This window comes from Camelus dromedarius, chromosome 6 (genome assembly GCF_036321535.1).
Source record: "Camelus dromedarius isolate mCamDro1 chromosome 6, mCamDro1.pat, whole genome shotgun sequence".
Taxonomy (NCBI): domain Eukaryota; kingdom Metazoa; phylum Chordata; class Mammalia; order Artiodactyla; family Camelidae; genus Camelus; species Camelus dromedarius.
The window spans coordinates 28,591,242-28,603,825 of record NC_087441.1 but is presented as its reverse complement, the minus strand read 5'-3'; the positions used below and the strand labels follow the sequence as shown (position 1 = coordinate 28,603,825).

General features: G+C 41.7%; 1 protein-coding gene across 16 annotated transcripts in view; it reads right to left on the bottom strand.

Moving 5' to 3' along the window:
- The window catches only part of EPB41L2 (erythrocyte membrane protein band 4.1 like 2), a 199,768-nt gene extending 188,837 nt beyond the window's left edge, over positions 1–10,931 (bottom strand). For 13 of the 16 annotated variants that reach the window (XM_031456314.2, XM_031456322.2, XM_031456323.2 and 10 more), the window contains exon 1: positions 10,790–10,931. The gene's annotated coding sequence lies outside the window, so the exon portion shown is untranslated. Of the gene's footprint in view, positions 1–10,436; positions 10,456–10,789 lie in introns of those variants that run through there. The other 3 variants (XM_031456316.2, XM_031456317.2, XM_031456318.2) reach the window with 2 other exon arrangements.
- Positions 10,932–12,584: the final 1,653 nt, after the last annotated feature.

Here is a 12,584-nt window from a genome sequence, read left to right as displayed (position 1 = left end):
ATTCACAAAAAAAAAAAAAAAAAAAAAAAGAGGGGACAGGCCAGCAGATGAGATATATCAACAGAATTTTAGAAGATGGAAAACAGATGTACAAAGTAACTGACTTAGCAGAGCAGAGGAAGCCTAAACCTGAATTCCTATTTTGGTGAGGCCCTACAAAAAACAATGTGATTAGTGGAGAGGCCCTGAAAGCCTTAGGAACTAGAAGTTCCAGAAACCTCCAAGGGCTGAGATGAGAGAGTTGAAAACAGGGGACCTGCTGGAAATAAGGACAAGGAACATTTAAACCACATACACACACATGCACGCGCGCTTGCGCACACACACACACACACCAAACCTTGGCAACCAGAAGACAGGAGGTTCACTCTAGAGAACTTGAAAGGGAAGGCTCTGTGCTCAGAAGACAGAGGTTAGGTGTTATACAGAGAACAGGGACGTCCAGGTCCCATCAGGCAACAAATATTTAGAGTGCCTACTCCACTCCCGGCACTGCTCTAGTACCGGAAATACTACAGCAAACAAAATAGACAAAAAGATTCGCCTTCATGCAGCTTACATTCCAGGGAGGGGACAGTCAATAACCAAAAAGCAAAATATAAGTGTATCAGATGATAATAATACATACTGTAGAAGAAAGAAAAGACAGGAAAGTATTTACACACTGGGGTTGGGGGTGGGAGTATGGCTGTCTTTTCAAATAAACGATCATGGGAAGCAAAGCTCTGAAGGAGTTACGGGAGTAAGCCATGCAGTATCTGAGGGAAGAGCATTCCAGACGGAGGGAAAGCAAGCACCGGGGGACATCAAGAAGGGCAGGACTGGAGAAACCACACACATGAAATAAGAAAACATTACACTATCAAAAAGAAAATTCACTGGCCAAGGGGCAGCTCTGAAAACAGGAGAGCAGAAAAATCCAGTAGAGAGATTAGAAGGAAACATTGAAGAAATTTCCCAAAAAGAGGGAACAAAAGGACAAAATGATGACATCAGAGAGAAAAAGTAACAAAACTGAAGAGTCACTGAAGGAAATTCAACATCCAAATACTAGGAGTTCCAGAAAGAACAGAGAACATAGAGTGAGTCATTATCATAGAGAATATTTCTGAAAGGCAAGAGCTTCCAAGCTGAAAGGGGCGGCTGAGTGCTCAGCACAATGAGAGAGGAAACTCCCACACCAAGGCACACCATCATGCAATTTCAAAAGACCAAGTTCAAAGATAAAATCCTGAAAGCTTCTAAACAAAACAAACCAGTCACATATAGAGAAGCAGAAATTAGAATTGAGCCAGTCTTCTCGATAGCAGCACTGGGATGCTCAAATACAAGGGAACAAAGCCTTCAAAGTTTGGAGGGAAAGTAATCACTAATTTAGAATTCTATACCCAGCCAAACTATAAATGCAATTAAATGGAGAGTACAAAAAGGCATTTTAAGAGTGGAAAAAACCTGTTTCCAAATACGCAAGGTCTTGAGAAATTCACCTTCTATTCGCGCTTTCTTGAGAAATGACTGAAAGATGTGCTCGTGTAAAATAAGAAATAATAAAGATACACAGAGCCCAGGAACCCAGGAGCCCCAGGAGAGAGGAAAAGGGAAATTCCCAGGATACAGTAGCACAGCAATTCTAGAAATAAACCAGTCCAGGAAGGATGTCTTTAAGAAAAAAAGAAAGTGGTTTTCAATATAGTTTTCAACATCATTTAGAGCTAAACTAAGAGTAGGCAGAAAACTATGCAAAGAAGGGAAAAAACAGACAACTTCAGGATAAAACAAAAAGTTGTAAAAAAGTACACGCAATCAAAGCATTTTACTGGCTCGGCTGTTGCTTATATGTGTTTTAGAAGCAAGAGGAGAGGGTGCATCTGTGTATAGGGAAAGAGTAAAGGAAGTGAATCCCAACCAACGTAGAAAGTCAATAGCTATTATTGTCTAGAATGAAGAAATCAAAAAAAAAAAAAAAAAAAGCATGTTACTTAGACAAAATATACAGGTAATAAAGCCAAAAGAAATGAAAGTGGTTGCCTCTGGGGAGCAGAAATCTGTCATGAAGGGACATGAAAGGCAGGGGTCTGCTGCTTTTCCTTACAATCCCTACACTAGTACCTGACTTTCTAAATTATATTCAAGCACCCTAGAGAAAGCCATTTGCACTGTAAATAAAGCAGCAAAAAGTGTAGAACGGCTTGAAAGACAAAGACTGATGGGGAGGGAGGCACACATTTTATTTTCATGTATTTCATACCCTGGTACATTTTTCTTAACATTGAAGCATCAGCTTGGAAACACCACACTGCCGTGAAAAACAAGATGCAGGGCACTCCCCATTCCAGCAGGATTCAAGAATCACACAGTTAAAAGTTCAGTCTACTTTATAATTGTACTTCTACAAAACAAACTAGGAGGCAGAACACCAGTTAGGAAAGCAAGCTTATCTTTTGTGCAGTCAGATACGGTAGTCGCCAACAAATTCCTAAAATCTTCAAGTTCTACAGAGTAGCAGCATCAAACAATTAAAAGCAATAACTGACCCTCTCCGGCAGAAGAAACAAGTTTTAGCAGCACACAAGCTGGGTGCCCTTGAGCAAATTATTCTGTTTTTAAGCCTCAATTTTTCATCTGTAAAATAAGACACATACCAGCTACTTCAGGCATTGCTGTAAGAAGGATTGCGGATATTAACATGTATAAAGCATCAACTACAGTAGCTGGTTTATCATCTGTGCTCCAAAAGTTATTTTTCTTCCTTTTTCACATGTTTATTATCAATGCTCCTGGCCTTACCAGATTACATACAATGGAACCTAGAACACAGCAGACCCACTAGCATAAAATGCACTTGTGCAGGACAGGTTAAGAAATAGACAAAGCAAATAGATAAACAAGATTGTACTGTGTAGCACAGCGAAATACATACAGGATCTTGTGGTGGCTCGCAGAGAAAGAGAATGTGACAATCAATGTATGTGTGTTCATGTGTAACTGAAAAATTGTGCTCTCCACTGGAATTTGACATAACATTGTAAAATGACTATAATTCAATTTAAAAAATGTTTTTAAAAAATAAATTAAAAAAAGAAAAAAAAGAAATAGACAAAGCAGCTGATGGGAAAGCACCTGAAACCAGGATGAAGGCTGGATGGAAAGCAAGCAAGAAGTGTCAAAAAGAGGTCCACATCATGAAGGAATAATTAATTAATTATTAATTTATGACATGTAATTAGATCAAGTTTCTAGATTCAACTACCAATTTAAAGAAAACACAGAGGACAGAGGAACGGATTAACTACATTGGAGGGTTGAAATCAGCAAAATCCAAACTGAGAAAGAACCACACAAAACAATCAAGTTTCTTCAACATAGAAACTCCTGAAAGGAAAAATAAGAGATAAAGAGGAAACAAGAACTTAACATCTTTAAAGATACACCAACCGATCATAGATAGCATATGGATCTTAACTGGATCTTGACTCAAACTTTTCCAAAAATTGATAAAGATAACTGGAGATCTGAATGTGAACAACTGAATATCTGATGACATTAAGGCCCTGTTAGAGTGATGACGGTATTTGTTATGTTTTAAAAAGTTATCTTCTAGAGATAAATACTAAAATATGAAATTATAAAAGCAAACAAAAAGTCTTCTAAAAAAGCCAAATGCCACACAAGGTAGTGCTATGAGCTGAGGGAATGGTTAACACTAGATTTCAGAGGACCAGGCAATATACTCATGAGAATGAGTCACAAAGTTTGGGAGGAAACTAGAAAGAGGATTTGTTCCCATGTGACTGAGGGCCTACCAGGTCCAGCTCCAGAAACCATGACTGACAGTGACCCAAATGTCAGCCTTCATGAAGGGAGAGGTGGGAAATGACTGCTGGCTCTGGAGGTCGAAAAGCCCCACTGCCGAGAACACATTCTTCAAGGTCATACAGATCTATTCCTTTGTGCATCTTTCAAATTGATATTTAGTAAAAGAGATGCAAACTCAATAGTCAAAAGGAGCCACACATCTAATACAAATGTATAAAACGGTCCGAGAGCAGGCCGAAAAAAATTGGGAGGGACTTCAGCAGAGTAGGAGGAGAATGACTTGTATGAGATGGGGCAGGAACTACCCAGTGCTGCAACGGAGAGGACCCGGGGCCCAGGGCTACCAAGGTCCTCCAATTTTGCCAGAGAAACTTAACATAAAAATATTTAGGTGAAACCTCCCGATTTCTTAATGTTGTCAACTAATTTAAAGTTAAAATACTATGTTAGGAGAAAATATGTCTGCAGATCTATTTCATGTACAAAAAGATGTACTAGATTTATAAAGGTCACATTTTAATGCCACATGCAGAGGTTTAAATATTGTCAATAAAAATTCCACTAACAGGCTTCTTGCAGCAGGCTTACGGAAGTTATCAAGAGAGGAAATTGTAATATAGCATATGCATACAAATTTTACACTCAGAATTGGTTATCTCTGGCAACATGACCAAAAAAAAAAAAGACTATAATCTCCGTGTTACTGAAATTAGACCCAAATAGTTTTGCCATCTATATGCTTTTCTGAACACTGCCGTAAGCAGTGGACAGTCTGTTAAAGCAAAGTTTCCTAAAACTTCAAAAACTCTAGAGATACCATACTGAAACTGTTAAAAAGTGGTTTTAACTTGTGATCACCAAAGAAAATTACAGTTTCATATCAAAGACTGTACTTACACACAGATCATTATTCCTGACCACTGCAAAAAAATTTGCTTACCACACATTTGCAAGCAATCCACTAGGTCTTTTCTTAACCTAACAATTTTCACAGATGCCAGGCACTATGTGAAGCATTTTATAAGCACTAGCTCATTTAATTCTCACATAACTCTCTGAGGTAGGTTATGAGTGTTAACCCCCACACTGAAGATAAGGAAACTGAGGCTATGAGAAATTATTTATCCAAGGTCCCACTGGTGTAAGTGGCAGTCTAACCAGCACCACAGAGTGTGGACTTGTTACGGACCCCTTCTAACTAATATTTCCATCAAAGAAATCTGTGAGGAAATAAAACACATTCATTAAGTTCAAGGTAAGAAGATAAGAGGCCACTATATCAGAATTCAGTTTAACCTTGATAACTGGATAAAATAGGACAACTAGAAGAATTCAGATGAATGGAAATAAGCACAACAGTGGGGGCATGAAAGTGCAAAAGGGTAACATGAAAAAAAGGGAAAAAGAAAAAAGAACTTCTCTTAAGACTTCAAATCCCTAATCTTAAAAATAAGAACAGAACTACATCACAAATTTTCAAACTTTTGTTTCCCAAAACCCTTTCAAAAATCTGCTCCCCAAAATCTCTCACACACACAAATACACACACACACCACACACATGACTTTACTTAGCAGTCTCAGGCAGTTCATGAACCCCTGAGGCCCACTCTGGGCAACACCTTTCCTACTAACCCACTTCCCACCTCAGGTCAAGAATCTAAATGAGCTCCATGCTACCTTCTGGTGCCCCAGGTGGATGAATCCACAGTGAAAAATAAGTGGACTATTTAGACAAAAAGGAAAAGACCAAAGAATTATGAGGGGGGAGGGTATAGCTCAGTGGTAGAGTGCATGCTTAGCATGCAGGAGGTCCTGGGTTCCAGCCCCAGTACCTCCATTAAAATAAATAAACAAACCTAATTACCTCCCCCACCAAAAAAAAAACAAAATAAAACAATTTCAAAAAAAAGAATTACGGCAAACTGTAAATTACATATTACTTAAGTATCTTCAGGATACTAGGATGTGTACATATATTAACAGAATATAGGAAACACAAAAATATGGTTAAACTTAGCACTATTGTTACCATGGTGGTAGGTCCAGCTCTGAATCTCATCAGGAGGTCTGGAAACCTGAATTCAGGGCTTGGAAAAAATGATTAGAGAGCTGGTAATCAGACTTATGTGAAAAGTTTTTAAAATCACAATTTTCTTGGAAAAAGGCAATTAGAGGGTAACATAAGTCTTTAAGTGTTTGAAAATTCTTTCATGAAGAACAGGCCATAAAAAAGAGCAAAGCAAGAGGAAACTGGCTTTTGGTAACAGCAGGAAAGATTTAGTTTAAATACAATGAACTTCCCTACCTCACCCAGACAACAAGGTCCTACAGATCACTTTGGAACCCTTCCCATGCCCTCTGGTTGTTAACCCAGAAAGAGCTAAAACCATCCCAGTGACACTCAGTTTAGTTACAGACATAAAATGTCAGCCTGGCTAAAGCAAAACATTATTTAAGATACTCCTCAGGGCAAATAAAAAGATAATTCCTATTTCTCAAATTGATTCCATATTACTATAAAGATTATTTGGGAGTCAATCTATATACACTTAGACCTTCATAGCTCCAATATGCTAATTGAAAAAAATACCAAAATGCAGAGACATAACCGTGAAATGAAAACATACTTCTATTTTAAAAGTAACTGAGAATATGAAATTAGCCCAATTTCAATCTTTGGGGGAAAAAAAGAAACAGAAGCAGTATAAATGTACTCATAAGCCATCTGAAGTTTATCTCTATACTAAGGGGAAAGAAACATCACTTTAAAAAATAAGAAAATTGAGAAGACCACTAAAATCATTAAAAAAAATACTATCCCAAATACTAGGTATTTAGGGAAATAAACTATAGATAATATACTTCTAGACAAGAAAAACACACATCTAAGAAACCCACACAGATTAAGCCAACCACTGAATCAAAGGAAAACAACATCCAACAGTAAGAAAGCAAATCCCTGATGTGAATTATCACCTACATGACATTTCTCCATGACACAGTACTGGGCTCCACAGAATTAACTCCAAGCTCTCAAAAAATCTTCACTAAAAACATCTCTAATATATTATATGAAGATTCAACGAATTGATTCATCAAATTCATTAAGTACAATGTTATAGGCGCTTCACATAATATACCTCTATAAATGTATTCCCTCTATCATACAAATACACACACTTTATTTAAAAAAACTTTTAAAAAGCATTAGTTATCATATTAGAAAGGATTTCTTTCTTTCCATTGTAGCTTACCTGTAACATCTCAAGAACTACAGTATTTATACTCAGAGGCCCTTCCCCAATAGTTAATGATACCAGGCATTGACTCCATTTTAGATTTTAGTCTGGGGAACTGCTCAGAGGAATGATAGAAATCTTAAATATCGGGTTGCTGGTTTGTCCAAAACATGGCATGCCCAAAAGATGCTCTGTCTGCAGTCTGTGGGGGAATCATATAAAAATCCTGTACTAACTCAGGCCTTCCAAAGAGGCTGGAAACGTGTGTGTATTGCGGGGAGGCGGCAAGGGCTGAGAGTGGATGTGCTGACTCCTGAAGGTCCAGCCCTAAGATTCCAAGATTCTATAAAAGGGCAGTAAATTAGGGTTTGGCTAGTATTTGCTGGCTACTGAAGCCAGCATAAACATTTACTTGAGGCTTTTAAATCTGTAAGGGCACCCAGTGGTTAGGTACAGTAAATCTGAATCTGAAAAAACAAACAAGGCCACTGGAAATGTTTCTAAATAAAAGTGGGGTGGGGGAGGTAGGCATATTTCCTTTGTTTTCTCCAAGCAAACAAAACAGATTTTTAGAAATGCAGAATTTGATTATCAGCAGTATTGATCCCTATAAAAGACTTTATTGCCTTATAAAAATACTAGCAAGTCATACTTTTCCCAAAAGTCCACACATAGCTCTTAAAAAGACTACTTCAGTTCAAAAGACAAAGAAAGAGGCCCATATCTCCCTGTGGAAATGGAAACAAAATCAGATCCTCAAAAATATTTAGCATTCTGCTATATAAAATATAAACCCCACATTCCTAAATAAAATGGCAAAGATAGAACCTTTGTAGTTCTCCAGCCGGAGTTCCATGAGAGTGGTGATTCAGAGCAAAATCTGACATTAAATATAACTATACAATATTACTAATTATAGAGTAATTTTACCAATAAATATTCTGGTTGAGGACTGCTTTGTCATCTTTGCAAGTATTTTTAGTTGAAAGCAAGTGGTTAGGAAGTCCACGTGGACACGGTTCTGATTTTTAAAAGTCTATTTTTAAGATCTGAGGACTGGATAGGTTTTCTAAACTTAATTCCTTAGAACTGGTAATTTGGAAAGGGTAAGCCACAAGAACGTTAGTTAAGATGCAAAGGACCTAACAAGCTTACCAACTCAGATCAGCACAAAACTAACTTAGAAACCTCAGAGTGCTCGCAAGTCTCATGATGGGCCCAGTTACTAAGGTCTGCATTTACACAAACTATAAAGCTACCTCTCCAAATACAGCAAGAGCTATCTGAATTCTGTTTTATACTTCCATAGTTATTTTGGGATGGGCCTCTCTTCAGATTTGTCCCCTAAACCTGCAAATCTGCTTCTTTCTACTTGGAATTAAATTTCAGATTTTAAAACATATATCCAGCTGTCAATATACTTAGTTTCATATACACACCCAGTTAAGAATATTCCATTACAGATGAATTTTCTTACCAAAGTCAGTAATAATTTTACTCAAAATCTAACTTTGTTGAATGATTTCCTTAGAACTTTTTATCATTTCAGGCAATCCCTATTCAGTTTAGATACCAAGAATGTGTCGTTGGAGGTTCAACTCATTCACGAATTTTCTCTGGAAGGTCTTTGCTCTAACGACTTCTACTAGAGATGAAAGATTAAAGCACTATTATGACTAGGACTTTCTTAAAAAGGGGTATTTTAAGAGGAAATAAACTGTCCCCTCCCGTTACTCCAAATGAGCAGCCTCTTGTTCTCAGCAGTCCTTCTGCACACAAGACCACTACTGACTTCAGTGGGAATTCTGCCCAAGAAGTGAGGAAGACAGGATAGGATTAAATTAGCCCTAAATCTATGCCATTGTTCCAAGCCATGACCACTTGTACAGTTCTTCAATAACCTCCAAAAAGTAGATATCTGAGGTTTGATGGTGGTTCTCAAACTGAATTTTAGGACTGATGATCCCCGGAGCTTTGACAGGTGACACAGCCTAGCTCTTTAAAAGTTCTGTCAGCCTGATGGATGTACTCAGTTGGCCCTTATCGGAATCCAAGATTGCATTGCAATGCAGTCCCATCAGTGGCTGCAACAGCGATTCAGTGATTTCCCACAGCAAAGAGCCCTGCAAACGGAAACTGAATAGGATTAAGTGCTATTCGTTTCCCAGTAAAACCTGTTCAAAGTCTGAGAATTCTAAATCCCAGCTCCTACGGCCAAGAAATTGACTCAGTTTCCCTAAAATGCAAAACCCCAGGGGAAACGTGATAGGACACAAGCTAAAATTCTAATTCTCAATACAGTATTACAAATAGAGAATATAAAAATAATGGATTCCGGTAAGAGAAGGAAAAACCAAGGGGAAAAACAAAGGGGGAACTGAAGAAAATGGAAGAATAAAGGGAAAACTGTTAAGATTCATTAAAAAAGAAAAAAAAAAGCTTAAATAACAGTAACAAGAAGAATAAGACGCCCAGCATACACATGCCATTTCCGATGCGAGAAGTTCAAAAAAACCGAGGAAAAGACGTGACTCAGACAAGAGAAAATATATTCACAGCTGTTCTAGGTTCTACCTTCCTTCGCACCCCAGAAGGGGCTCTTGAAAACGGGCAGCGGTTGTGGTGACGGGGCATTCAATTTAAGGTGTCCTAGGTCAGTAGGGAGGGCTCCACAGAGACCCTTCCCCAAAATAATCGACTTCAAACCTCATCCAAACCCCCTGACCTCACGGGAGGTGAGCGATGTTGGGAAGCATAATGACCGACATCCCCCTGCAGACATGCCGGCTGCTGGGGGGCAGCGTCTCTGGATGGGGATTTAGACTCTGATTTCAGCCCCGTTCGGTTCTCCTCCAGGTCCTTCCCCTGCAGTTTAATTAAAAACGCTGCCCACCCACTGCCGTCAAATTTAGAGGAAAATAATAAGTCATCGGTGGTGAGATGGCCTGGGTACTGGAACAGCAAGGAAAAGACAGCAGAAGGTGCGTCGCTCTCCGCACTGGCCAGGTAGCCGGCGTCGTGTGGGACACGCGCGCCGCGAGTGGGGTTGAAGCGCCGCCCTCGCCCGGATCCCCGCAGCGCCCACGCGCTCGGCCGGCCCAGGGACGCACGGCGTCCGCTTCCAAAATCATCCTCCTGAAGGGAGGCGGCGGCGGCGGAGACGCCGCCGCCGCCGCCGCCGCCGCCGCCGCCACGTACCGGGAGCCCCGGCGCACATCGCCAGACGTCGAAGGCGAGCGGCCGCTCAGTACCGGGACAGGCTCGCGCGCCGCGGCCCGCGCCCGGGATGGAGCCGGATCCCTCCTGAGGCCGCTCCGCGGGGCCCAGGACGCCTGACCCTGAACCCACCGCACCCCGGCGGGGCCGGCGCAGTCCTCACCATGCCCCCGCCTCTCCCGGCTCCGACGAGACGCGGCCCCGGCTCCCGAGAAGGGGGAAGTGAGGGACCACAGTGGAGCAGGGAGGCGGGGATCTGGCCTGGAGCAACAGGACCCGGTCCCCGGGGCGGGAATGAGGAGGCGAGGATAGAGAGAGCTGCAGAAAATCCCGAAGCTGGCCGCCCTCCCCCTCCCGGTGGGACCGTCCCGCCACCGCTTCCTGCCCGGGCTCAGCTTCCCAGCTGCAGCCAGAGGAAAAATCCGAGCCGGCCCTACAGCTCCGCAGGGACTAGACACTCGGCCCGGGCTCCCCCGCCCCGGGCCCGCCATTCCGCGGCTCCGCACGCCTCCTTACCCGGACGCGACACTCAGGAGCTCGCTCGCCGCGGGGACCCGTCCCGCTTCAGCCCCAGCCGCCGGCCCGCCGCGCCCGCTCCTCCCTCCGCAAGGTTTCAAATTGAAATTCCCTGGCTGGGGCCGTCAGAGGACTCGGCGCGCCAGCCCCGCCCCCTCGCGGCGGAAGCCCCTCCCGCGCCCCCGCCGGACGCGCCCCCGGGTGCGGAAACCCCCACGGGCCGCGACACGCCCCCTGCGCCCAGGCCACGCCCCTCGTCGGCCGGAGAGACCCTTCCCGCGGGATTCGCGACGCGTGGTGCCCGAGTACCCGGGCTGGAAGGACGTGTCTCGCCTTTTGGGCTGCCCTGGATGATGACTGCCGATGTCTGTGTGCAAGGCCTTCTTACTCGCGCATCCAGATTATAAATGCCCTTCTGTCAACTTTCAAAAGTTTTGTCTTCAAAGTGAATCCATTGACTAAAACTTTGTTGCGCACCTATTCGATGGCGGACCCCAGGCTAAGCCCTGGTGACACAGAAATAAGGAAAACGAGGTTGTCCTCAGTCCAGAGTGGAAGAAGTGCTTTCACAGAGAGGGCAGTAAAGAGAATGGTTTATTCTTCCTGTGGGAGGGATGGGTGAAATTGGGGAAACCCCACGAGGAGGGGCTTTTATGCTCAACCCAAAGTGTGGGTAGGATCTCCAGGCTGGGGCCTGGGAGCCTGGATTGCAGCGCAGGATGTGGCTAATGAAACGGCTGGAAACACAGGTTATGGCCAGTTGGGGAAAGACAACGGATGTCCCCGTTCTTTTCTATTTATTTCTTCTCTGATCCTTGGCATGTCAAATGAGTCTTCTGGGTCATTACCTCCAGCATCTGCCACACAGGCACCTCTTATACTTTGCCTCTTCCCATCCCTGCTGAGGTCTTGAGTGACTCCACCTCGCCAAAGTCAAGTCTTCTTTTCTTTCCTAAAAAGAACCTTCTCTAAAATTAGCAATGTCACATGAAACCTCAGTAGCAATACCTTCTGTGCATATGATATTTTCAGTTAACAAAGCACATTAACATATTTTGTCATTTGATCCTCGTAAGAACTTTATTAGAAAGGCAGGGCAAGTATTATCTTTCATTACATAAAAGAGAAAAGTAAGAATCGGAAAGATAAGTTATTTGCTAAGGTCCAGCCAGTGAGTAATAAAAATAATAAAAGCTAACATTTATTGTATGCTTTATGTGCCAGTCCCTCACATGAGGTAACTTACTTAATGCCCCCATATGCTAATTACCTAAGTTAAACTTAATAATGTGCACTCACCACCACAGAGAGGAAGTCTGATTAGAAAGCAGTTCTGGTAAAGAAGCCCTGGGAATATTATGAGATGACACTATTAAGAACTTTCAGGCAGATTTAAAATGAAATGAAGATCCCTCACTTTCACAGGCCTTGAAACTAATTTTGTAATTTGATTTTCCTATTTTTTTTAAAGAATCTCTAAAGATATATAAGACTTAGGGCCCATAGAACCTTGATCTACCTCTGATAAAATCCCTTTAAAATGCTAAATCAATATAATAACATAAATATAGGCATAATTTATAAAACACAATGCCTTTATGATAAGAAATTATATCATTACTTATATCCTCTGTTGAGGTCTGCGAATCACTTCTCTGCACCACATTTTAAGAGGAATACTGACAAAATAAATTATATCCATAGATGGGTGACCTTGATAATGTGGAAGCCAGCAAGATTTAACCTAAAGATGATTAAAGGTGATGAAAGTTGTTCTCAAATATCTAAAGGCTAT